Genomic DNA, 23,879 nt, shown 5'->3' on the forward strand with positions numbered 1-23,879 from the left:
CGACATTCGATATTCATTCATTCATGTGCTCATGCTTTCGCGTGTTGAGTACCTACTACGTACGAGGTGCAGCGTGAGATACTGAGATGTGGTAATGAGCTCAAACAGTCATGCCTCTGACAGCATTGAGTTTAAACCTTGATAGACATCAGTCAGATGATCACAAATCAAATGGTCCACACTTAGACCCTTGTCTTCGGCCTTCACTTCCATACTGCACTCCACTGGCTACAGACATAAACTTACTGTAGTAATGCTACAGAGGAGAACTAATGGTGACCTGAGAGCTTGCTGGAGGAGCATGTAGGCAGCAAAGGAGCCCCTCCCTCGCCCACAGAGGCAGGAAGCCAGAATGGAGACCTGTCTCAGCAGAGCTAGATGTGGCCTCTCCTGAAACTTCCTGGCGTCCACACTCACTTCTGTCCCCTCAGAGACTAATTGATGGACTGACTGGTTTTTAATTCGGGGACAGCTAAAAGCTCCACCACATTATGGTTTGATCAATAGCAGGACACTGTTTGCTGTGTAGTTTCCCCAGTCACCTCTTCTATCATTTGAACTGGAAAGAGGTACTATACACAGGGAGATGAATGTTTTAGTTAGGATGACCAACATGTCCTTTCTTGCCCAGGACTTCCACGTTTCGTGCCAAAAGCCCCAGGTTCTGGGACTGTCCTCGTTTTAGAACTGAAACATTCTGGAAATCCCCTGAGCCCTGGACAAGCCAGTAAGGTAGGTCAGCTAGTTGTAGCCTCTCCCCAGTGCTGCGTCTCAGATTCCTTCTCTGTCAGATGAAGCTGAACTGGAACAGAGATTCTCAGGCCTGTCTGCTACGTGGAATCACCGAGGGAGTACTTTAAAAACACCAGGACTTTATGTCACCTTTATGTCACCTTTGGATGGGTTGAGATCCAGCTATCAGTGAGTTTTAAAAGCTTCCCAGCTGATGTTGCTGTGAAGCCAAGATTGAAAACCATTGCTCTAGAGAAATCTGAAGTCCTTTCTGACGCTCAGATTCTCACCTATGATGAGTTCATTATCCCTGGACTCATTAGTTGATTGTCTCCAAGCTGCAAGTGCTGGCTCGTTGTTCCTGTTGCTGACAACAGTGGACCTTTCTCTTCTCTTCCCCTCTTTTTTTCCTTTGCTGCTCTCTTGGTCTTTCTGTGCCTGACTGCCTGGTGCTTAATGCTGATTTCCTCTTATCTGTGCTCCCCAGGCCTGGACCTGTCAGTGATGCTGCTTCCTCTAGCCAGCCTCCGTGTTGGCCCTTCCCTTCCCCAGCTCCTCTCACTTCTTGTTTCTAAGAGAAGCTGTAAGAGATCTCTAGGTTCCTATGTGACCTCTCTGCTGGAGTCACAGCCAGGGGCTGTGTCCCTGGAGTCCCTGTCCTTCTTAGTAAGGATCATTTCCAGTGTGTCCCTACCCTCAAGTGTGTGTGGGTGCTAGGAATGGCCCAGCCCAAGGGCCATGTAAGTGGGTGCTAGGTACAGCCCAGCCCAGGGGACATATGCTCCCTGGAAGGCCTAGTTTCATTATTATTTTGGGATCACCAGCTAAATAGCTTCCAACCTCAGAGATTAATGTGCTCTGTTTGTACAGAAATAGACCCATACTTATGTGGTCAATTGAATTTTGGAAAATGTTGCTCAGGTAATCCAATGGCGAAAAGATAGCCCTTTTTTTAAAAAAAAAATGGCACTGAAACAATTGGATATCCATAAAGGAAAAAATGAACGTTGACCTTTGCGTCATGCCATATACAAGCATTAACTTGAAATGTATGATAGATTTAAATACAAAAGCTAAAACTACAAAAATTCTGGTATAAAATAGAAAAATCCCTTGGGTGAGGAAAAGTTTTTTTGGTAAGTCATGAGGAACACAAACTGTCAGCGATTCTTTGTCCCCGATCACGGATTATTGTGGGGCAGAACAGGCAGGTCTCTAGGTGGGAATGGCGTAGTCGGTGAGAGCAGAGATTCCTAGAAAAAGGGAAAAAAGGGAAAAAAAGGGGGAGCGGGCACGAGGAAGACAGGGGAATGGGAGTTGGGTGCAAGTCTTCCTGCTCTGCCTTCAGCAGAGGTTTATTTTATGCATTTCAAGCAGGCGGAGGGATGACATTAGCATATGAAATGAGCTGAGATCACAATCACCTTTTTTCTAAGAATAGTCTGGGGTCGTTTTTTTTGACCTTTAGTTGAGATTATAACAGTTTTAAAATCAATCTATCAAGGTTAAAACAGGTACATAGATTTATAAAGTTTAAGACTAATATTACTATATTTACCACAGTGAAGATTAACCAAAATAAAGTCCCTGAAACATTATCTATTACTTAAGGGCTTTCATTCTCATAGAGACATCCTGGGGGTAAAGTAAAGTGAGGGCAGGAAGAGGAAATTTCTTGTAAATCAAATTATGGTAAGGTTCTTTGAAAAACTTGTTAGAAAGTTTAAGTGAATTTTCTTGAAGTCTAGATGATAGAAAACCTGATTAGCTCTGAATAGGCGACTTGGGTGAATTTCCATAACTAAAGACTAGATAGTAGAAAGCTTGAGTGGTTCTTTAGAAACTGAATAGAAGGCTGTGTGAGATAGAGTGATAAGTTTGGGTTTTCCTCTGGCAGTGAGAGAGACTTTGCAGTAACAGCCATTTGTTTTTATTAATCAGCCAGTTGTTTAATGATTTTTGACTTCAAGGGGAATTTCTCACCCTGGTGTAGTACTTGCTTGTCAGGGCCAGGTAGCGCCTCCTGAGGCTAGGCAATCCAATTGTAAGCTGAAGGTTGTTTAGAATATTTTGATATTACGATTATACAAAAAAGGGAGGTCATAACATATGTCAGTGTGGAAAGTCTGATTTTTCAGAGCTTTTCCCCTCCATCTGTATCGTGTCTGTCGACAGAGATTGCATAGCTTGTGTCAACAAACCGTAAAGAAAAAATCAACACATTGAAGTTCATCAAAAATAAATAAAATTTCTTTATTTTTAAGATTTATTTATTAATGCATACAAGAAGTGGGATACAGGCCAGTAGTGTGAGAGGGGGGATGAGAGGCTCTACCAGAGACAGAGTGGGGAGCAGAACAGGCAGATGGACTGAAATACACTGCTGAGGGGAGCAGTGGGTGTGACGGGAGAGGTCTGCCACACCATGACATGTTACAGTGCTGTGCATTAGCCTCTTGCACCACCAAGGAGGTCCCAACACTCTGCTATTTAAAAGCTGGTATTAAGAATATGAAAATGTTGAAGAAAATATTTGAAAACATGTATCTAGAAAATACATTCAGAATATATAGAGAACTCCTAGAGGGCAATAATAAAAAGACCAAGTATTTGATTTAAAAGGAAGGGGGTGAAAGATTAACAAACACTTTAATCAAAGAAGATATGGAAATGGTTCATAAGCACATGAAAAGATGCTAACAGAGAAATGCAAATTGAACTCACCTTGAAATACCACTATATGCTCACTAGAATAGCTAAAATGAGGAAAGACTGATCACACCAGGCACTGGTGAGGACTAAATAAATAGGAACACTCAAACATTATCATATGACCTAGCAATTCCTTTTTTGGGTAAATGCCCAAGAGAATTGAAAGCATATGTCTATACAAAAGCCTGTATATAAACGTTCATAGCAGCATTTTCATAATAGCCAGAATTTGAAAAAACCCACACACTTGCCTACTAATTGATGAATGACTGTATTGAATGTGGTTTAATCATACAATGGAATGTTATCCCACAGTAAAAAAGGAATGAGGTATTGAATCAAGTACGGCATGACTACACCTTGAAATATAAGTGAAAGTATCTGGTCACAAAAGACCATATACTGTATGACTCCATTTATATGGCATAAATGGCGCATAGACAAATCGATTGAGACAGAAAGAGTTGCCTATAGTTGGGGAGAAATGGTAGTAAGTAGGGTATTTCTTTTCAGGGTGATAAAGACATCCTAAAATTGTGGTGATGGTTGCACAAGTCTGTGAATATTCTAAAAACCATTCAATTATATACTTTCAGTGGGTGAGTTATGGCATGCGTGTTCTATTTCAGTAGAGCTGTTAAGTGGTTTTGCGTAGAATGAATGAATGCATCTGTCCTTTCACTAGCCTCCTGGCTTTCAGGGTATTCATATCAGGCAGGACATGCCACCCGAGCAGGTCCCTCCCTGGGTCTGGCCATCTGGACTGGATACTGTTGTGTTCTGGAAATCCACAGTGGCCGCATCATCATCCCACTCCGGGACTCCATCCCCAGGGATGCTGGGGAGACCTCAGCAGGAAGGATGTCCTGAGGATCAGACAAGGTCCAGGTCCAGGTCCAGGCCCAGGTCCAGGTCCAGGTCCAGGTCCAGGTCCAGGTCCAGGTCCAGGAGGGGTTGCCGTTCTCTGCAGCTAGATGAAGCATTCTCTTAGTCAGCTGGCTCTGTCACCCCACCCGGGGTAATTGTCCCTCGTTAGCCCCTCTGTATGTGTCATCCGCACATGTATGTAATTAAACTGAACTTAGGGATGATGACTGGGCTGCATTGCATCACACCAGCCTCAGTCCCAGTGCAGATGGGGTAACAGGTTCTTCTAGAAGCTCAGGGTGGGTGGAAAGCTTGAGCAGCCTGTACTGAAAGGAAGAAGGATAGTGGTGGAACAGGAGGGCTCTGGGCTTCTTCACTCCTCATCCCCAGAGTAGGTGGGGCTGTGGTGTAGTGGGGGCTGAGGGTGGCTGGTTGGTTACCCTCGTTAGCCTGAAACTTTGAATCAGTGTCCAGGGCCTGTGGTTTGGTGTTAAACCAAAGGAGTGTTGGACAGCCTTTGAATGCGGTGGCATGGGCTGTGATTTGGGAGGAAAGGCCGGTGGCCGGAGGTGGGTCTCTAGAATCCTGGTCTCTCTGAGTCTCTGCCACAGGGTATCTTTCAGAGGCCTGCCCCAGAATCAGACACCTTAGGAGTGACTCAGAAAAGAGACGTCTGAAATTCTTTGGATTCAAAATTCCGTGAGCCTGATTGTGACCATCCACAGAGCACTCAGTCTGTGGAATGGCTCTAATATGTCACCTCAGTTCACAGTCACTGAACCTGATGAGGTAGATCCTAGTCACAGCAATTTTTTCTGTATGCTGGAGAGATCAATCGCTCAGTTTAATTATTAAGCAATTCCTGATTGGCACATAGTAGAAATTCAATAAAGATTTGTTGACTGACTACTTAGATTTGTGCTAGACATTGTGAGGGGGTGGAACAATCTCATTGTCAATAAGTTAGTGAGCATGTAATATTGAGAGCATATTATGGACAAAGTATTGGTCAATGTAGGAATTTTAAATGTTTGCATTTAATTCAAAGTCATCTGTCCAAGTGGAATAAAATACATTGTGAGATTATATATATGTACATATGAACAAGTGTGTGTGTGTGTGTGTGTGTGTGTGTGTGTGTGTGTGTGTGGACCCATGCCCTTGATGTTGGGTTCCTATCACCCAAAAGAGATGATAGGAGAATCTTTTGTTTTAGTATTTGGTATTTTACCCTAGTCCTTTGATACAAGATTCCAAAACCCTTGTAATTTTCAGGATGGTAGGAGTGTCTTTTTGCTGTAATGAGGTGACTCTGGGTGGGTGCATGAATGGCTCCTAGATGGGGAGACCAAGTCATAATTAGAAGCTTAGAATTTTCAGCCAGGCCACCATTCTCTAGACATGGGAGAGGGGTTGGAAATAGAATTAATTGATCATACCTGCATGAAGAAGGCTCTATAGAAGTCCCCAAAGAATGGGGTGTGGGAGCTTCCTGGTCAACACTTCCATGTACTGGGATGCACCCCAATCCACCGGGACACAAGCTCCCGCCCTTGGCATTTTCCCAGATCTCACCCTGTTTATCTTTTCACCTAGGGCGGTTCATCTATTTCCTTTATCGTATCTTTTAATAATCTGGTAAATGTAAGTATTTCCCTGAGTTCTATAGCAAATAATGGAATTCAAGGGAGAAGAGGTCATGGGAATCTTCAGTTTGTATTCAAGTTAAAATGTGTGGGCACTGGGCCTTCCCTGCTGGTGCAGCAGGGTAAAGCGCAGCACTGCAAGCTGGCTGCAGCTGCTTCAGTGTGACTTTGATCCCTGGCCCTGGAGGTGACCTACATGACACAGCAGACCTCTCCTGTCTTGCCTGCTGCTCCCCTCAGCAGTGTGCTTCATCAATCTGCCTGTTTCTCCATCAATCTCCCTGCTCTGACTCTAGTGAGTCCTCTCAATGCCCTGGCGCCTCTGGCCTTTACCCCAGTTCTATATGCAGAAATAAATAAATCTTTAAAAAACAAGAAATCTGTGGGTACTTTCCATTGACATCTGAGGTTTGGGGGCAGTCTCATGGATCTGAACCCTTAACCTGTGTGATCTGACACTATCCCCCAGTAGCTATTTTCAGAATTGAATGGTAGGAAATCTGTCTGGTGTCAAAGAATTGCATGGTTTGGGTAAAAACCTCACATTTCGTGTCAGAAGTTCTATGAGTGTGGAAGTAGTGTGATAGTAAAGGAAAAACACAGGATGAAGACTGAGGTTCCCCCAGTGCACTTACCTTTTCTTTGTTTATTTATTTGCTTGTTTGTTTATATCGAGATGATGTTGGTTTACAACACTGTGTGTGATTCAGAGGCCCAGGCTCACACCTTCTCTGATCGTATCCTCATACCGCACTTAGCACAAAGGCGCCTGCAGTCCGCTGTGCCCCTCTTCACACTGTTTACACCTTCCCCTTCCTGCACATTGAGTCCGTTTTCTGGGATTTGATATAGATTTGGTTTTATCTAATCCTTTATTTTGTTTCTTTATATTCCACATATAAATGAAACCATCTAGTATTTTTTTTTTCCTTCTGAAATTTCTTTTTGCGTTATCCCTTCAAATTTCATCTATGGTGTTGCAAAATGGCAAACATTTACCTTTTTGTTTTATAACTGGTATTTTACTGTGTATCTATCTGAACCACTCCCCTCTCCTTGGGCACTTAGGTTGTCTCCATTATTTGGCTATTGTAAATAGTGCTGCAGTGACCATAGGAGTGCCTGTGACCTTTCAAATTCGTGTTTTGGTGTTCTTTGGGTAGGCACCTAGGATTGGGACTGCCAAATCACATGGTCGATCTATTTTAAGATTTTTGAGAAACCTCCATATTGTTTCCCACAGGGATTAGACCACTCTGCATTACCACCAACAGTGTAAGAGGCTACACTTGTTTCTGGTTTTTCTGACACCGCCTAGTCTCTCTAGGGTTTTGATTTGCCTGAGAAGCAATGAGAATTTTTTCATGTGCCCAATGACCATCTGCATGTCTTTTTGGAAAAGTATTTAGCTTCTTTGCTTATTTTTTTATTGGGTTCTTTGTTTTCTTTTTGTTTGTTTCTTTTTGTATGACTTCTTTGTAGATCTTGGACATCACCCTTTTGACAGATTATGAAGTACAAATATTTTCTCTTTTCACTTGGGTGTCTTTGTTTTGCTGATAGTTTCTTCTACTGTGCAGCTTTTTAGTGTCAGGTAGTCCCATTTGTTTACATTTACTTTTCTTTCTCTTGCCACGTGAAAAGTGCACCAGTATCATTCCTATTTTTTGCTTAATGTATTTTATGGTTTCCGATCTTTTTTTTTTTTAAGATTTATTTATTTATTTATGCATACAAGAGCTGGGGTACAGGCCAGAAGTGCAAGGGGAGAGAGAATTCACCAGGGACAGAGTGGGGAGTAGAACAGGCAAATCTACTGAAATACACTGTTGAGGGGAGCAGTGAACAAGACAGGAGAGGGCTGCTATGCCATGTGGGTCACCTTCCTGGCTGGGGATTAAACTCCTGCTGCTGTGGCTGCAGAGAGCTTTGTAGTGCTATGACTTAAATCTTTGGACCCCCTGGTTTCAGGTCTTATATGCATGTCTTTCATTCATTTTGAGTCAATTTTTGTATAAAGTGTATAGTGAGTGATTTGCTTTCATTCTTTTTCCATGTTGGTTTCTAGTTTACCCTCCACTTTAGAAGAGACTCTCCTTTCTCCAGTGTATATTCTTGGCTCCTTTGTCATAGATTAACTGTCCATGGATGTGTGGGTTTATTTCTCAGTTGTCTGCCATTGGTCTGTGTGTCTGTTTTTGTTCCAGAGGCATACTGTTTCTATTACTATCACTTTGTAGTGTAGTTTGAAGTCTGTGAATGTGATACCCACTCTTCCTCTTTTTTTTTTTTTGGTCAGGATTGTTTGGCTATTTGGGGTCTTTGTGGTTCCATATAAATTTCAGTACTATTTGCTCTATTTCTTGGAAGAATGCCTTTGGGACCGTGTTAGGGATTGCATTGAAGTTATGTATTGTTTTCTGTAAGATGGCCTTTTTAGCTATATTAATTCTCCAGTCCATGATCAGGGAATATCTTTCTTTTCTTCTATTTCTTTTAACAATGTCTTAAAGTTTTCATTGCATAGGTCCTTCACCTGCTTTGTTAAGCCCATTCCTAGATATTTAATTCTTTTTGCTGTAGTCATAAATGTTATTGTTTTCTTAATTTCTTTCTCTTATAGATTATGATTTGCATATAGAAATGCAACTGATTTCTGTAAATTGATTTTGTTCCCTACCATTTTATTGTATTGACTTATTTCAATTAGTTTTTTAGTGGTGTCTTTAGGGGTTTCTATTGTATTGTCATATCATCTGCAAATAGTGATAATATTATTTCTTTTTTTCTAAATTGGATTCTTTTTTTAACTTTCTCTTGCCTAATTGTTCTCACTAGGACTTTCAATACTATGTCGAATAGTACTGGTAAGAATAGATATCCTTGTCTTGTATTAGATATTAGAGGAATTTTTTTCTGTCTTTTACCTTTGAGTATGATGTGGGCTGTGGATTGGTCCTAATGCCCTTTATATTGTTGAGGTATGTTCTATCAATCCCCAAGTTTTATATTTAGAGTTTTTTTCATAAATGGGTGTTGACTCTTACAAAATGCTTTCTCTGCATTGATTGGTATGACCATAGAATTTTTATCTCTCTTTTTGTTGATGTGGTGAATGACATTGATTGAGTTTTTGGATGCTGAGCCTTCTTGTATCCCTGGAGTAAATCCCACTTGGTCATAGTGAATGATCTTTGATGTGTTGTTGAATTCAGTTTGCTAAGGTTTTGTTAAGGATTTTCTCATCTGCTTTCATCAGGGATATTTGTTATGTAATTTTCTTTTTTGTGATATGTTTGTCAAGTGTTGGTATCAGACTGATATTGGCCTCACAGAATGCCCAAAACACGACATCTTAATCCAGCCAGTGAGCAGTCAGATTGCACTGTTTGTTTTAGATGCTAAATATGTTGAAAAGGTCCACAATTCTGGATATTGAAAAAAAATTGTGTTGTATAATATTATACAGTAACATTTTAATGAGTGTTATCTCATTTAACTCTCATAACCTCTTAGGGCACTGATGGGGTATTATAATCCAAGGAATAGATACTCTCTTTGCTTTATAGAGGAAGAAACTGAGATGCAGATAGTACATTTATAAGTAATGTAATCACAACCAAATTACAATCCAAAGTATTTTTCAACTTTTTAAACCATAGTCTAGTCTACAATTTTAATAGTTATGTGTTATTGCCTTATAGATAAGGAGCTAGCTTGGAATAAAAAACCAACCAGTGAAAAAATTGGAAATTTCTTTATGCAAAGAATTGTCCAGTAACATATTCCAAGAATCTCTGAGTGGACAGACTTCATTGAAAACTTCGTGAATTCTCTGGAAGACATAATGACTGCTAATATTTCCATTCTGAAGTTGACGTTGAGGTGGGAGATGGTATAGAGGAGGCGAGCTTAGCATTAAAAGCTAAAGTTTTAGCAGTCAGATTTGGATCAAGCCCCACTTCCAGTTTGTTACTTATCCTTTTGAGCCTAGATTTCCTCTTCATCTGTAAAATGAAATAAAAACAACATATATTCCTCAGGCAGTTAACTAAGACAGAGCATATAAATAGGGTTCAATCACCATGAGCTATTATTTTTCTCATAACAAATCCTAAGGTGAGGAGTATTGAAACTTCTCCCAGAAAGGTAATCTCCTTGAGGTCAGGCACAACTTTCACCTATCCCTGCTCTATTTTAGTGGCCTGAGCAGTACCTAGAATGTGGCAGGCATACAATAATTGTTACAGATGTATAAAAAATTAAGATGATTTCAGGAATGGAGTGAGTTGTCTTTGACCTGGTAAAGTGGAAGGGAACACATCCCAGCAAATGACCCATGCCTGGCTTTAGGGTTGTGAGTCAAGCCATCTATTTTGTCTAAACAAAGGAATCTGGGAATCATTACAGATAGTTTTGGGTGCAGCCTACTGGTGGGCGAGACAAAGGGTAGTCCAAAAAAATCAGTGGCATCTGAATATTTTCAGGGAGGATTTTGGAAATTATCTAGAAGTCTTGTCGTTTGCTTATATATTGCCCTTCACCTTGTACTTCTGTGCTTAAGAGGGCACCACCAGGAACGACAAAAGAAAAAATAAATAAAGAGAAAATATCAGGACCCTGCAGTCCTGTGGGAAAATTCAGACTCAGAAGGAAAACAGCATAAACCTATAAAATCTGAAAGGCCGAACTGAATTCTGATGTGTTACAAAAGGGCATGTCTTGGAGCTTAAAAGCAGTGAGTGAAGACAAATTGTACTGTTTTTAGCCTACAGTAATAATGTCCAACTTCTATAAAGTACTCAGTTTCCTAAGAACCATCTCACAACACTATTTGATCTCTGAGGAGCAGGCAGAGGAGATATTAGCTTTGCTGGATCACTGTTGAGAGAACCAAAGTGGAGCAATTGGCCAAGGTTCCACTTCTGGGAAGCAGCCAAGCCACAGCTGGACTTAGGTCAGTTTTCATCATCTCGATGGACGTAAAGCCATGTTCAAGAAAAGCATTCATGTCTTCATGAATCTTATATTCATCACAGCATTAAGGGCCACTGAGTGTGTTTTGGATGCTCCACTAATGTGAAGTGCCCAGCCTCGGAGGCACTCTACTGCAGCCCCGCTCAATCAAACCACCAGCCCTGGGACTTGGCGCCTCGCTGGACTGTAGTGAGATTGTTGCCTGTCCGGTGTACCTTGGAGGACTGGCCTGAGGGCTAGATGAGATCAACAAAGGGAAAGTGCTTTGCGAAGGTCTTAAATATCCACTCCATAAAAAAAGCATTCATATTCCTCTAGATGTATTTGTTCCAAATGGAGAAATATTTTGAGAACTAAAAATGCAGAAAGGCTCCTGTTTCCTTTCTAAACTCAATACCCTATAGGGGAGATGGAATGATGGAACTGCATGCTCGGGTATCTAAAATTTCTCAGGTTTAAGGTCCGGATCACTTTGTATCTTTTTTGAATGATTCCCATCCAAAAGCAAAACATTCAAAATGGATAACATTTCCCTTTCGCTGAGCAGCAATATAAATATCTACCTTTTGGTGACAGTTGGCAAAACACAACATGACTAATCCTGGGACCTGCAGCGCTTCACCTTCAGTGACTTCACACTTGTCATCTGCTCTGATAAAAACACACCTGAAGCAGCTGAAAAAATGAAGCTAGAAAAAGAATGGCTTCACAATAAAGTGTTTCTTTTAAAATACTTAGGTTTGTCATAAAGAATATAGGTAGAATTTCTAATAAGAATATACAAATTTTACATTTTAAACAATAGCATCAAAACAGTATGTTAACATGAATGAAAACTACTAGGTTTAATAACCATTACCTCTGTCATAACTGACACTGTCATGGTAAGACCAGAGAGGTGGAGGCAGAAATGTGGCTTTGAGGATTATCTTCATCTTCTATAAGCTGTTGACACTGGGAATTTTATTTCTTTTGAGTCTGCTTACTAGTTGCCAATGGAGAAGGTAATAATCATATACAATTCTGTTCTGAGGGCAAAGTGAAATAATAAAATTGCAAGTGCTTTGCAAATGAAGAGTTTTTATTTTTCTAGAGTTCTTTTTATTTTTAACCATAAAAGAAGGATATACACAGTTTCTCCTCATACATTTTATTTATTGCTCATTGCATCTGGTTTTGCTTTTTCTCTGGCTTCTAACCATCCATCTGTTCTTGTCTTTCTGGGCAATCTTTGGAGGCATTTTCTTTCTCAAACTGACTCCATTTCTCTGTCATTTTTCTGTTTTGCGGCTCTTTGGTAAGGAGCTGCAGGCCACCTGGTCACCTTTATTGATCTCTTGTGTCACATCTCTACGTAGAGACCTATAGGCTCTCCAGTTGAAAGGGACCTCATTTTCAGCTGAGTTCTAGGGGCCACCTGGAAAGACGGTGCCTCACTTAGAAGTACCTGAACCTCTATAAAAGTCCTCTCCCACTCCTTAGGCCAGGGCTTTCTGCACCACGCTGCCAGTGAAAGAGGCCTCGCTTTGCGCTTTGGACTCAAAAAGCTCATAGTTTAGTCTCCATATCCACTTAGAGTATTATTTGCTGTTCAACCAAATTTAGAAACATATAATCACATGATAATAGCCACTCTTTTTGATCAGGTCCTGTACCAGATGCTTCGAATGAATGGTTTAATTGAATGGACAGACTCTGAGAGTTATTATATCCATGTTATGGGTGGAAGCTGAGGTTGTGAACCGGTGTAACTAACTTGTCCTTGGACACAGAGATGGTATCTAGAAGAGCTGTTATTCCACGTGCAAATGTTGTCAAAGAACATTCCACAAAGCATACCACACTCATTGCTCTGAATGCGCCCGCTCCCATTTGTCTCCACTGGGCTTCAGCCCTACTTGTCAGTCAGGCTCCCTCTGATGGCCCCGGAGTGCCAGGCTTCTTGCTGTTTGCCTTTCTCATACCTTCTGGAATCTCACCTCTCCAGAAAGCCTTCTCAGATGGATCAGGAGGGCGTAAAGACATCACTGTCAGATGTGGGCTCTCCACAGTTGTAAGCCTCTCCTTCACCTTCATGTACTCTGTGACTGTTTGACTACACCTGTATTCAGGTAGGCTCCTGTCTGTCTCCACTGGGCTTCAGCCCTACTGGTCTGTCAGCATTACTGGCCTGTTTGCTCTGCTTTAATACTGTGGAAAAGTTAGCCACAGCCAAATGGGTAGCTCGACCGCTTGGTTTTATCTGAAGGAGAAATCCATGCCAATACTGCTTTGGGGCCCTTGCTTTGGACCCATACTTCAGGGGGCCATAGTGCCTGGGAGCCTTATTTTGGAGAAGTACATGAAGGGACTGAAAACCGCCTCATACTGGGTGCAATGAGAGGATTGGCAGGCAAGGTGCAGCCACAGGGTCACCAAAGCGCTCCCTCAGGGGCAAGCGGGATTCAGCTCAGGAACTGTGGAGAAATGGGTATAGGTGAGACAAGAGGAACTGTGCCAAATCCTTCTTTAAACACAGGTGGGGTGGTGGTATGTTTGCTTCCTTGAGTCACGGGGGTATAGCTGTGGGGTCACAGAGGGTCTAGCAGGGAGGATTCGATCCTCAGGCCTGGGAGCTCCTGGAAGCGGGGGTCGCCTTCTTCACTGCCCAGAGCCCACCGCCCACAGCCCAGTCTTCAGCGGGTTCAGGCAGCTTGTGAGGGTGCCAGGGGCTCTGCCAGAGCTCACTGAGCTCATCCCATCTAACCCCGGGTAGTTGAGAGAACAGAGATGACAACGGTGGGAAGAGCAGGCAAGACCCTGAGGGACAGCAAACTCTACGACTCGGGAAATACTGCTCCTGGGTTTAGGGCCTCAGACTCTCTGATAAAACCGAGTGGTAGAGCTCCCCGTGGTCTGACCACTGTGGGGTCAGCAGGGGTCCTCTGGCCCACCTCAGCTTCCCTGTTCACGTTTATTTTGTTTCTCCTTGCAGAGCGTGCCTGGCTCGTCTCTCTCTCCATTGTGTAGCTGAGAGGCCCCAGATCTGCTGGAAATGGGCAGCCTCAGAGGTCTCCACCAGCAAAAAACCCTGTACACCTTCCTTAGGGTAGGCCGAGAGGCCAGCTGGGGACCAGGGCTACGGTTACGCTCATGGACTATTTTCTCGTGGCTTGAGAAACAAAAGCTCTGCCTCCCTACCTGGCCTTCCCTTCCGCCACCCAGGAGCGCCCTTGACCAAGCACCTGGCGTGGTGTGTCCAGGGCAGTGACCCCGATGGCCTGGGTTCAGGGAAGAGAACTGTGACCTTCCTCGGGGTGGACTCAGTGTCTCCTGGCCTCTGAGTATGTGGTCTGTGTCCCAGAGGGACTCAGAGGGAAGCCCCTTGGTTGACCTCTGAGGGATGTGTGTAAACAAGTTGGAACCCAGAGATTCCATAAAGGGAGCTGAGGAGGTAGTTTAGGGGTGAGGCTGAGGAGGCAGACTCAGGGAAGAGGCAGAGAGGCTCACAAAGTCCTGTCTCCTAGTCTGGAGCCCGGGGCAGCCCCAGGGTATTGTGTGGCAGCAGCTGGAGAGAGTAGCAGAGAGTCAAGCTCCATCTCAGAATAGTAGTGGGATCTCTGTTACTCCTCACTCTTGCTCTAAGTGCAAGCTCCGCATGACTGATGCATCTTTAATGTAAAACTCCATCCCAGATGGAAATGGCCCAGAGGTGGGAAATGGCCAGGGTAGGAAGGAGCTGGTTACTGGCCCAGGGTCCCATTCAGGGGACGGTGAATAGGGGAAGTGAACACTTGCATGGGGGAGCGGGGGTTGGGGGGTGCCATGGTCCAAAAAGGCATCCTGCCAGAGGGTGGCCAGGTTTCTAGAGGGAGGAGGGTAGGGAATGGGGCTGGAGTGGGGAGAGGTGAAGGAAAGGCGGAGACAGGCCGGATAACGCATACAGCTTTCTCCTTCCAAGGAGAGGACAGGTGCAGGCTGTGTGGAAACAAGAGTTCAAGTGTTGTGCCACTGCGGCACCTTTTGGAAAAAGGAGAACTACCAGCAATGAAGTTTATGCCTCAGTGTCCCTTCCCAGTCTACACCTATGTCGTCCTCCCAGGGTGGGGTCCCTGATTCTCTGTTCTTTGCCTCCCCTCACCTCCCCATGGCTACTGTGAGCCCAGCGCTAAGCAGTGCTTATGGAAATGAACTGGAGGGGGTTCCACAGGGGACTGATGGCTTTCGTCAGAGCGCGCCCAGTGGCGGACACATTCTCCGACTTGATGTGTCACCACCATTTTCCAGATGGGGACACTGAAGACCTCACACTTGGCCCAGAACTGCACGCCTGAACTCTTCCCAGAGGTCTGAGGGGCCTTCAGAGAGGAAGACTGAGGGCTCCCCTAGTGGTCTTCTTGGGGGAAAGTATGAGGACCCTCATGTCTGGCACCCACTGGCTGCAGAGTGAGAATTCCCTGGGAACTGGAGTGGGGGCTGCTTGCCTCGGTCAGTGAGAGGACACACGTGGGCATCCCCTCTGCACTCATCACAGGGAAAGCATCCTGTGCCAGACCCGTGGGGGAGCCGAGAGGGGATGTGGCCTACGGCTGAGGGTTGCTCTCTTGGAGAACCAGGAAAGCGGAGCAGGAGCAGACAGTTTGCATTCTAAGTTAGAAGGTTATGTTTTCTGACATGAAAATATGGAAAATAGCAGTGACTGCCGTTAAGTCTTTGCTCAAATGTTACCTCATCGGGCTGTGCCAACCACTCTGGTTCATATTGTAGCTCTGGCTCCCTGTACTTGTGATCTCCTCCCCCTGCTTTATGCCTCTCTCTGACACTTCTAACTTTCCAGTACACTGTGCTATCAACCTGTCAGTCCGTCCTTCCTTCCTATCTGTGTGTCTGTCTGTCTATCTTCATCGTCATCATCATCTATTTGTTTTTTAATTTATTTTTGTCTGTCTCATCCCCATCTTGTATGCTGGTGCTAAGAGCAAGGGTCTTTCCCTGTCTTGTTCACTGTGTCCCCAGCACCAAGAACAGTGCCAGGCACGTAGGCAGTGTTCAGTAAGTGCTTGCGTGTGATGGACAGATGAATAGAATTGTTGTCAGGGTTAATGACATCACTGTATGTAAAGCATTCAGGACCTGGCTCCTCATTACTGTCCTGCTGTTATGCCCTGTGGCTCGCAGATTCCACAGCCTCTCTGCATTGTAAAATGAGGAGGTTGAATCACTAGAGGATCTCTGAGCTTCCTTCAGTCTCAAAGTCTGCAGACCTCTGATCTTCATGCTGCCAAATGCACACTCAGAAAAGTCCTCCTCAGAGCTTCCTGGAGCCTTTTCCAGCAGCAGCAATGTGAGGTTCAGAGGTACTATGCACCTCTTTCTTTGCAGCTCTGTTTCTTTTGACTGAGCATCAGAATGGGGCCATGAGCCAGTCCCGCATCTCTTGGAAGGGTTTCCTCTCAGACTTTTATAGGTTATATTTTAATTGACTTTGATGCGTTGCTTTATAACATTTTACTGTTTTCAATAAAGGCATTTCATTATGTGCATGAAGGCCATTTGATTGTAATTTATGAAACATTTTCCTAGAAAATAAGTAAAGTTTAGAAAAAAATTTGCTGGACCTAGACCACATGACCCTGACTTAGGATTTGGACACATGTAGTCCTTGGAGAGGAAGGTTCACACTGTCACACTGTCCTGCTTCTGCTGGAGCTCTCTGGCCCCTGGCCTTGGACATCTTCTGTGGGGCAGGTCATACCTGGGGGGGAGGCAGGGGGGCTCCCAGGCACCTGTGCTAGTAAACTAGTAAACAGGACTGAGACTGGGCACACAGGGCCTAGACCCTTTTCTCAGGACCCCCCACCCAAGAGATAGTCTGGAAGTCCGGGTTTCTCCACAGCTCCCTTTGTTTCTTCACACTCCCCGTATTTGGTATTCTCTGAGAAACTGGTATGGCCTCGGAGGGGGAGGAGCGAGGGACAGGTCTGGCTAGTTCTGCTTGTTGTTTGTACTTGGGATTACCTCACACATCCCAACCGGTTTCCCCGCCCCATTTGCTGGGGGCTGGCCCTCTGCCCTCCAGCCCCCTTTTCCCCACATGCCGGGGAAGCCAGGGGCCAACATGGACCTTCCCGTCAACACCAGCTGAGCTTGGGAGCCTCAGCTCTGGGAAGACCATGGAAAGGGACAGCAGCCGGGTGAGTGTGACTCTGAGCCTCGGGCCAGAACCTTTCGGTGCCAGGAACAGGGACTGTGCGGGGGAAATAGGTGGGGCTTTGCCACCTTTGTGACCCAGGTTTGGGGGCAACTGAATGTGTCCTTTCCGGTGCAAAGCAGCTTGGGTCTGAGCACCTTTGGCTTCCACTTACCATGCAGTTCCTTACAAGGGCCCCTGGGAAGAGAAGCTGATGAGATTGGGTCTGCCCAGGAAGTACTTACTCTAGGCTGTGTGACTTACACGGGCTCTGCTCTGTCGCCTGTGAGCGCCCTAGCCTGGACAGCTCTGCTTTGGGCCATTCCCTTGGCTGGTTTGAGACGCACAGAACTGTAGCTCTCTAACTGGGGTTCAGGTTGGCTAGCCGCCGCCCTAGGCTCATAAACCGACCTAGAAAAATAGGAACTTCTATGAGCCTATTTCAAGGAAATTTCAATGAGCCTATTTCTATGAGATTTCTAACATTTCCAAGCGCCTATTTCAAGGATTTTTTTCTACTCCCTTTGGTTGCTTGTCTTGGAGTTTAATAACCTTCATGCTTGGAAAATGCTTCCTAAACCTAATCATAATTCCTTCTGCTACAACTTTGGTTCTTTCCTTCTTCTGCGCTTGGTGCTGGTAGAGCATAGCTAGAGTGTTCTCTGTGGAAAAGTCGATTACATGTACAAGAAAACCTCCACAGGTTTTGTTCAGTGGGGTTATAGCTTGCTTTTCCTGAGGGACATTCCTCTCGTATTCTAATTTCTTCTTGGGCCTTGTGTTCCGCTCCCTCCACTTCTTTGGCTTTTTCATGGATGTGGTCTATTATGGGGCTCTGGGAAAGATGGGCCGGCAATGGGGTTAAGAAGGCTCAGCTCAGTCTGTTCTGGCTTATAGGTGGCATGTTATTGTGAACCCCAGATGAGTTTCTGCAAAATTCACCATCATGTCTCCCACTGTTCTTCCAGCCTGCCCCTGACTTCTCTTGCCCAGGTTTCCACCCCTGATCTCTGCTCTGGTCTCCTTGATCTGCATCTCTAACACACTGTGGTCATTTGGCTGAGGCTTCTGGGACTCACTGGAATCTCTGTAAGCAGAAAGGTGTGTATAGGAGAGAATGAGCTCTGTTTGGGGCTCTGGGTGGGTGAGTCACAGGGTTCACAGTGTGTTCTTTGGTGTGAGCCATGGACATGTTCCTTGGTGATGTGCTGGGAACCTAAAGAAGATGGCTGCAAACACAAAGGGTGAGAAGACTGAGCTGTCTGAGGGGTGTCTGCTCGTGTTGGAGGTAGATGTGATGGGGCAGAGTGATGGGGGTTATCTGCTGAGGAAGAGTCATGGGAGGTCACTGGAGGGTGGCGAGCAGGCTCCATCATTGGTGGACACTGGACACACCAACTGATCCATGAATTAAGCATCAAATAGTGTGGCAGCACCATGTTCATTGTCGACTTATCTTGGAATGAAGGGATGGAACTGAACTTCCACATTTAAGGATCTTAAATATGGTCCCCTTCCTTGTTTAAGGTGGAGCTAGATAGTCAACCTGAGGAGATGATGGGAATTCCTGCCTGGGACCCTTAATCTCATCTGCAGGAGACTGCTTTACATGGATTGAATCAAATGGGAGCAGGTGGGGAGAATCTGTTCCAGTGCCTTCCTTACCTCGCTAAGGACTTCCTTGCAGAGAGATGCAGTCTGCTTTTTGCCTTTCTGTTCCATGAAGTTGAGGAAGATCGTGGTCTTAGGGCTTAAAACTGATGAAGTTTCTTGTGAGCTTGTCGGGTGGTTCAGAAGGCTCTTAACTTCTCTGTATTTGAAAGAGAAGTTGTGTGATGAGGTGGACAGAGCATTGTCCAAGTTCAGGTTGGTTATAACTCTGGGAAAATCACTTAACTTTTTGTTCCTTGGTTTCTTCATCTATAAAATGGAATAACAGTATATCTACTTCATGAAGTCTTGGAATACGAAAGCTGTTTTTTGGGTGGGATAGTATTGGGCATAGATGATGAATGTAGAGATAGAGGTATATTCACGAAATGGTGCTACTTATTGTCATAATCATTACCATTATCATCATTATCATTTAGGGTCTATTCCTGACACCTGTAAAATTTTGCACAAATCTCCCTCGATGGTTCATTTTCCCCACAAATAAAAACCTGAGCAAATTGCCTCCTGCAGCCCTTCTCTGATTCCATGATAGTCTCTGGAATTATATATAAAAATCCTGAAATTACAGATTTGCCTCAGTGGGTATGTATTTCTTTCTTGAAAAATAGTGTACATTTTGTGCTTCTTCAAAATGAGTCAGGTTCTTAACCCTTAGAGAGGTGCAGTGCTCACTAAATAAAGATTGGAATAGACCCACTGATAAAGCAACATTTCTTTGCTGAGAGGGTTTTCTTATGTTGACTCTTCATAACAGAGCTGGCTCTCAATCAGCCCAAGACCACAGATGCTTAAAACTTAAGAATGACTGGAGGTCCCAGGGCTGGTTCAGGATGAGGTACCCTCCCCAAAGGAGGCTGGTAGGTCCCTAAGGTGCTGGACCAGTATCTCGGGTGAATCTGCCTTCCCTCCACTGCCAGAGTGCAGACATGCTCAGGACCCTGCAGCCCAGATCTGGCACCGCTGCGGCTCCTGTTATCATGGGCTGAGCAGCCTCTCACCTGGCCCACCACACACTGCCTCGCCTGCCTTGCCCCTGTGACTTGGCAATGGGAGCATGAATGTGTGGGAGTATGTGTACAGCCGGGCTCCAGGCTGGGGTGCTGGGCGGGAAGGCCGTTGATGTAACAATAGCCACTTAGCTTAAGTGTCTTGTTTTGGCACAACAGCTTCCTCTTGGTACAGCAACTGTGGGGTGGACTGTGCTCTGCCAGGGTGCCAGGTGCTGGGGGGAAGCACAGGGAAGCCAGGGTCGGCAACCAGGAGGAGGCCTGGGCAGCACAGGTGGAGGCTGGCTCCTTTCCACGGGAAGCGGACCCCTGACGGACTGGAGAGCCCAGCGGGGTCCATTACCCCAGTATTGGCAGGGAAGCGATGGGGGAGAAACTGAGGCTGCAGGTTGCTGGGAAATCAGTGTTCTTTAAACTGATGCATGAACAAATGAATAAGGTGTTTAGATTCTCATCTAACAAGACTTTTTTTCCTGTGTATATGAACATCCTAAAGCAGAAGGAACTAGACCAGTTATTTTCAAGTTCTTTGTAGCAGCAGCGCCTGTTCACTGAAATAGAATCTTAAGTGGATTCCATCATGTAACATCTTTTTTTTAAAGATTTATTTATTTACGCATACAGAACTGGGGTACAGGCCAGAGGTGCAGGGGCAGTGAGAGGAGTCACCAGAGACAGAGTGGGCAGCAGATCACGAAGTACACTACTGAGGGGAGCAGCTGGCAAGACAGGAGAGGTCTACACAGCACTATGTGGGACACCTCGGGGGCCGGGGATCGAGCTTGCAGTGCAGCGTCCTAACCCGCTGCGCCACTGGGGAGGGCCCCCATCATATAACATCTGGTAACATTGAAAAGGGAATCTTCTCTATTGAGGTGGGGTAGAGAACATCAGGCCCTTTACTGACTAAACTGATCTTGGAGGTGTCTTCTTAGAACCTCTAGAACTCTGTGGAACCCTGTTTGAAAACAGTGGATCATCCGGCCCTTTCATTTTATAGAATAAAACAGCAGAGACCCAGAGGAGGGTATGACGCCCTGGGAACACAGGAGTTGGCCAGGAGCGTGGCCCCTGTGCCTGCCTGCCTCAGGACAATGGCTTCTTACGCCTGAGTGGGTTTCATTCCAGCATGATGGGGGTCCCAGAGATGATAGTGTGTGGGGGGGTGAGGGTGCTGGTGAGTGAGTGGGAGAAGGTGCTTGGGAAATCTGCCTGTATTCTGAGGGGACTTTGTATTTATGGGGTTTCTCTGGGTTTCGGGGGGCGGGGTCAGAGGGAACCCTGCACATCCAAAGGAACAATGAAGCTTTAGGCTGAGAAGTGAGGATGTGAAAGAAGCCACGATCCATTCCACTGTGGTTCAGCCCAGATCCACAGAGGCCAGGTCATTCCAGCCCCCACTAGAAGTGCTTCTTTACCCCTGCCATGGCCCAGACCCTCCCCCCACCCCAGCTCTCAATAGGGAAGGAGGCTTTTTGGGTGCTATCAGAGGGCATGCCTGAGCTGTCATGGCACGCCCGAGTGCTTTCTGTCTAGCTCATTGTGCTGGTGTCCGCCTTCTGGATGTTCCCGACATCAGGGTCACTGGAAAGCTGTTGGAAGGACCCAAGTCTGGTGAGGAGCCCTTCTCATTGGAGCCTGATGAGGGGCAGGTGGAGAGAGAACAGAGATGTGTAGCCACCGTGGGATAGGCAGGAGCCAGAAGATCAGGAGTTTGGTCTTGGCATCATCTCCAGCTGGCCGTGTGACCTTAGATCATTCGCATTGCCTTTCCGAGCCTTAAGAGCCTTAATCCCCTCATCAGTGCGATAAAGGAGGACTAGAGAGCTTTCCGGATCTTCCTAGCTCCGGCCACCTGTACTGTGCCCAGGCTGCCGGGTGTGGCTCTGTGATGAGAGGGCCCAGGGCTGAGGGTGGGACCCAGTCAGCTCGTGCTGGACACGCGGGCATTGATCGACCTGGCCTCAACTGTGAATTCTGGAGTAGCTGCTGCTGTGCGTGGGCAGTCTTTAGGTCTAACACATTTTTTTAAATATAATAGATTATTTTTACATCATTTTTTACATTTTTTTCATCTCAATTGTAATCCCCGTGGGTCTCCCATGTGCCATCACCATAGTCCCATGCACTTCCCTTCCTCCCCCCTGTTTTTGATCCCATTCCCCACTCCATCCCAACAAAATGTCTCTGGTATATGGTTGTTCATTATTTTTGTTATTTTCTCGCCTGGTCCATTATACTCCTGCTATGAGTGAAACCATCCGGTATTTTTCTTTCTCTTTCTGGCTTATCTCACTAAGCATGATCTTTTCCAGCTCCATCCAAGTTGCTGCAAAAGACATGTGTTTCTCTTTTTTGGTTGCTGAGCAATATTCCATTGTATATATGTACCACATCTTTTTAATCCAGTCATCTACTTTTGGGCATTTGGGCTGCTTCCATGTCTTTCCAATTGTAAATAAAGCAGCAATGAACATGGGGGTGCAGGTATCTTTTTGAATCAGTGGTTTTGTGTCTTTTGGGTAGTTACCTAGGAGTGGGATTGCTGGGTCGTAGGGAAGCTCCATGTTAAGCAGTTTGAGGGACCTCCTACTGCTTCCATAGTGGAGGTCTAGCACACCTTTTAACTGGCTGCTTCCTGCTTCTGTACCCTGAGCGGCCCACACGCTCCGACCCCAAGTCCAGGTGGCCACCTGAGGCCCAGGCTCAGTCATAGCAGCAGCCACAGCCCTGAGATGGAGCGGCCCTGCAGTGGCTGTGACATCAGCCAGCACAGAGGGCTCCTCTCCTCCAGGACTGGACTTGCAGGAGCCTCAGAGGGGCCGGGCAGGGCACATCTGGGCGCCTGTTAACTTACTCCAGTCCTCCACCAGGTAAGCGCCCCTGGGACAGAGTTAGCAGCCTTAGGAAACCATGAAAGTGCCCCTTCACCTTAGGATAGGGGCTCCCCTGGTGGCTGTATTACGGACAGCACGGAGCTAGGTGCAGGGCCCCTTGGGCTTTTGTTCCTCCTCTGCTCTGAGGTGAGTGACTTTGGGCAAAGCACACAGATGCTTTGGGCCTCTATTCCCTCGCCTACAAAATGGGAAGGATAACCCTCATTGGCGCCTGTGCCCCAAAGCGCTTGGGAGGTGCCAGGGTCTCGTGGGCTCCTCCTGGGCTGCCCCTCACTGCTCCCTGTGGGCTCCCAGGCCCACATGCTTTCCCCCACTGCCTCATGCCCCAGAACACTCTTGTGGGCCAGACAAGTTTTAAGTGGGGACCCCCCCAGGAACTGCAGAGGCATGGATGGAGGGTAGTTGTGGAAACTTGGGGTATCCACCTGGCTGCTGACAGGATAAGGGTTCTCCACTCCATGACCCCAGGCAGTATCCCCAGAGAGCACTCAGGGTGGATAGAGGGAGAGACAGGGCCAGGAAAGAATGACTGGCAATATTCGGGGGCCCTCAAGTTAGCCACCCTCTGGCTCCTCCGCCCTGGGAAGCTGGGGGACCTCTGATTTGCAGGCTGGGTGCGGGATCCTGGAGCCCTGGCCCAGGGGCCAGTCACCTGAGTTCTATTCCTGGATCTCCTGTTCACTGCCACATGCTAGCTGTTGGGCCGGTTCTGGTCCGGACTCTGCCCCCTGTCTCTCAGGATCTTGGGCAAGAGGCCTCCTCCCCTCTTCCCTCCGCACTTGCTCAAGGCACCTGGTCTGAGGGCGAGGTCAGGCCTCTAGGAGGGAGGCTGGATCCCAGCTCGGCTCTCCAAGAACAGAGGAGAGGAAGCCAGTCACTGATGCTGCCGTGGGGTAGCCGTCAGGGAGCGCTCCCGCAGGGAGGGGCGGCCGGCTGGTCAGTGAGCTGGGCGGCTGCTGAGGGTCTCCTCTTCTGGCAGTCGGAGACAGCTTCTCCCCGCCTGCCGCCTGCCGCCTTGGGTAGGTGTTCAGGGGCAGGGGCCTTCCCCTGAGGGCTGCCCTTCATGCTGCTGTCCCTGCGGGGCTTTGTGCCTGTTCACATGGCTTGTGGGGCCCCTCAACTGTCCTCCAGTCCTGGTCCATCTGCACCAGAGCACCAGCTCTACTGAGGCCATGGCCTCTAGGATCTCCTTTTTGGG

This window comes from Condylura cristata, unplaced genomic scaffold, assembly GCF_000260355.1.
Source record: "Condylura cristata isolate star-nosed mole 26May11 unplaced genomic scaffold, ConCri1.0 scaffold00025, whole genome shotgun sequence".
In the NCBI taxonomy this organism is placed as follows: domain Eukaryota; kingdom Metazoa; phylum Chordata; class Mammalia; order Eulipotyphla; family Talpidae; genus Condylura; species Condylura cristata.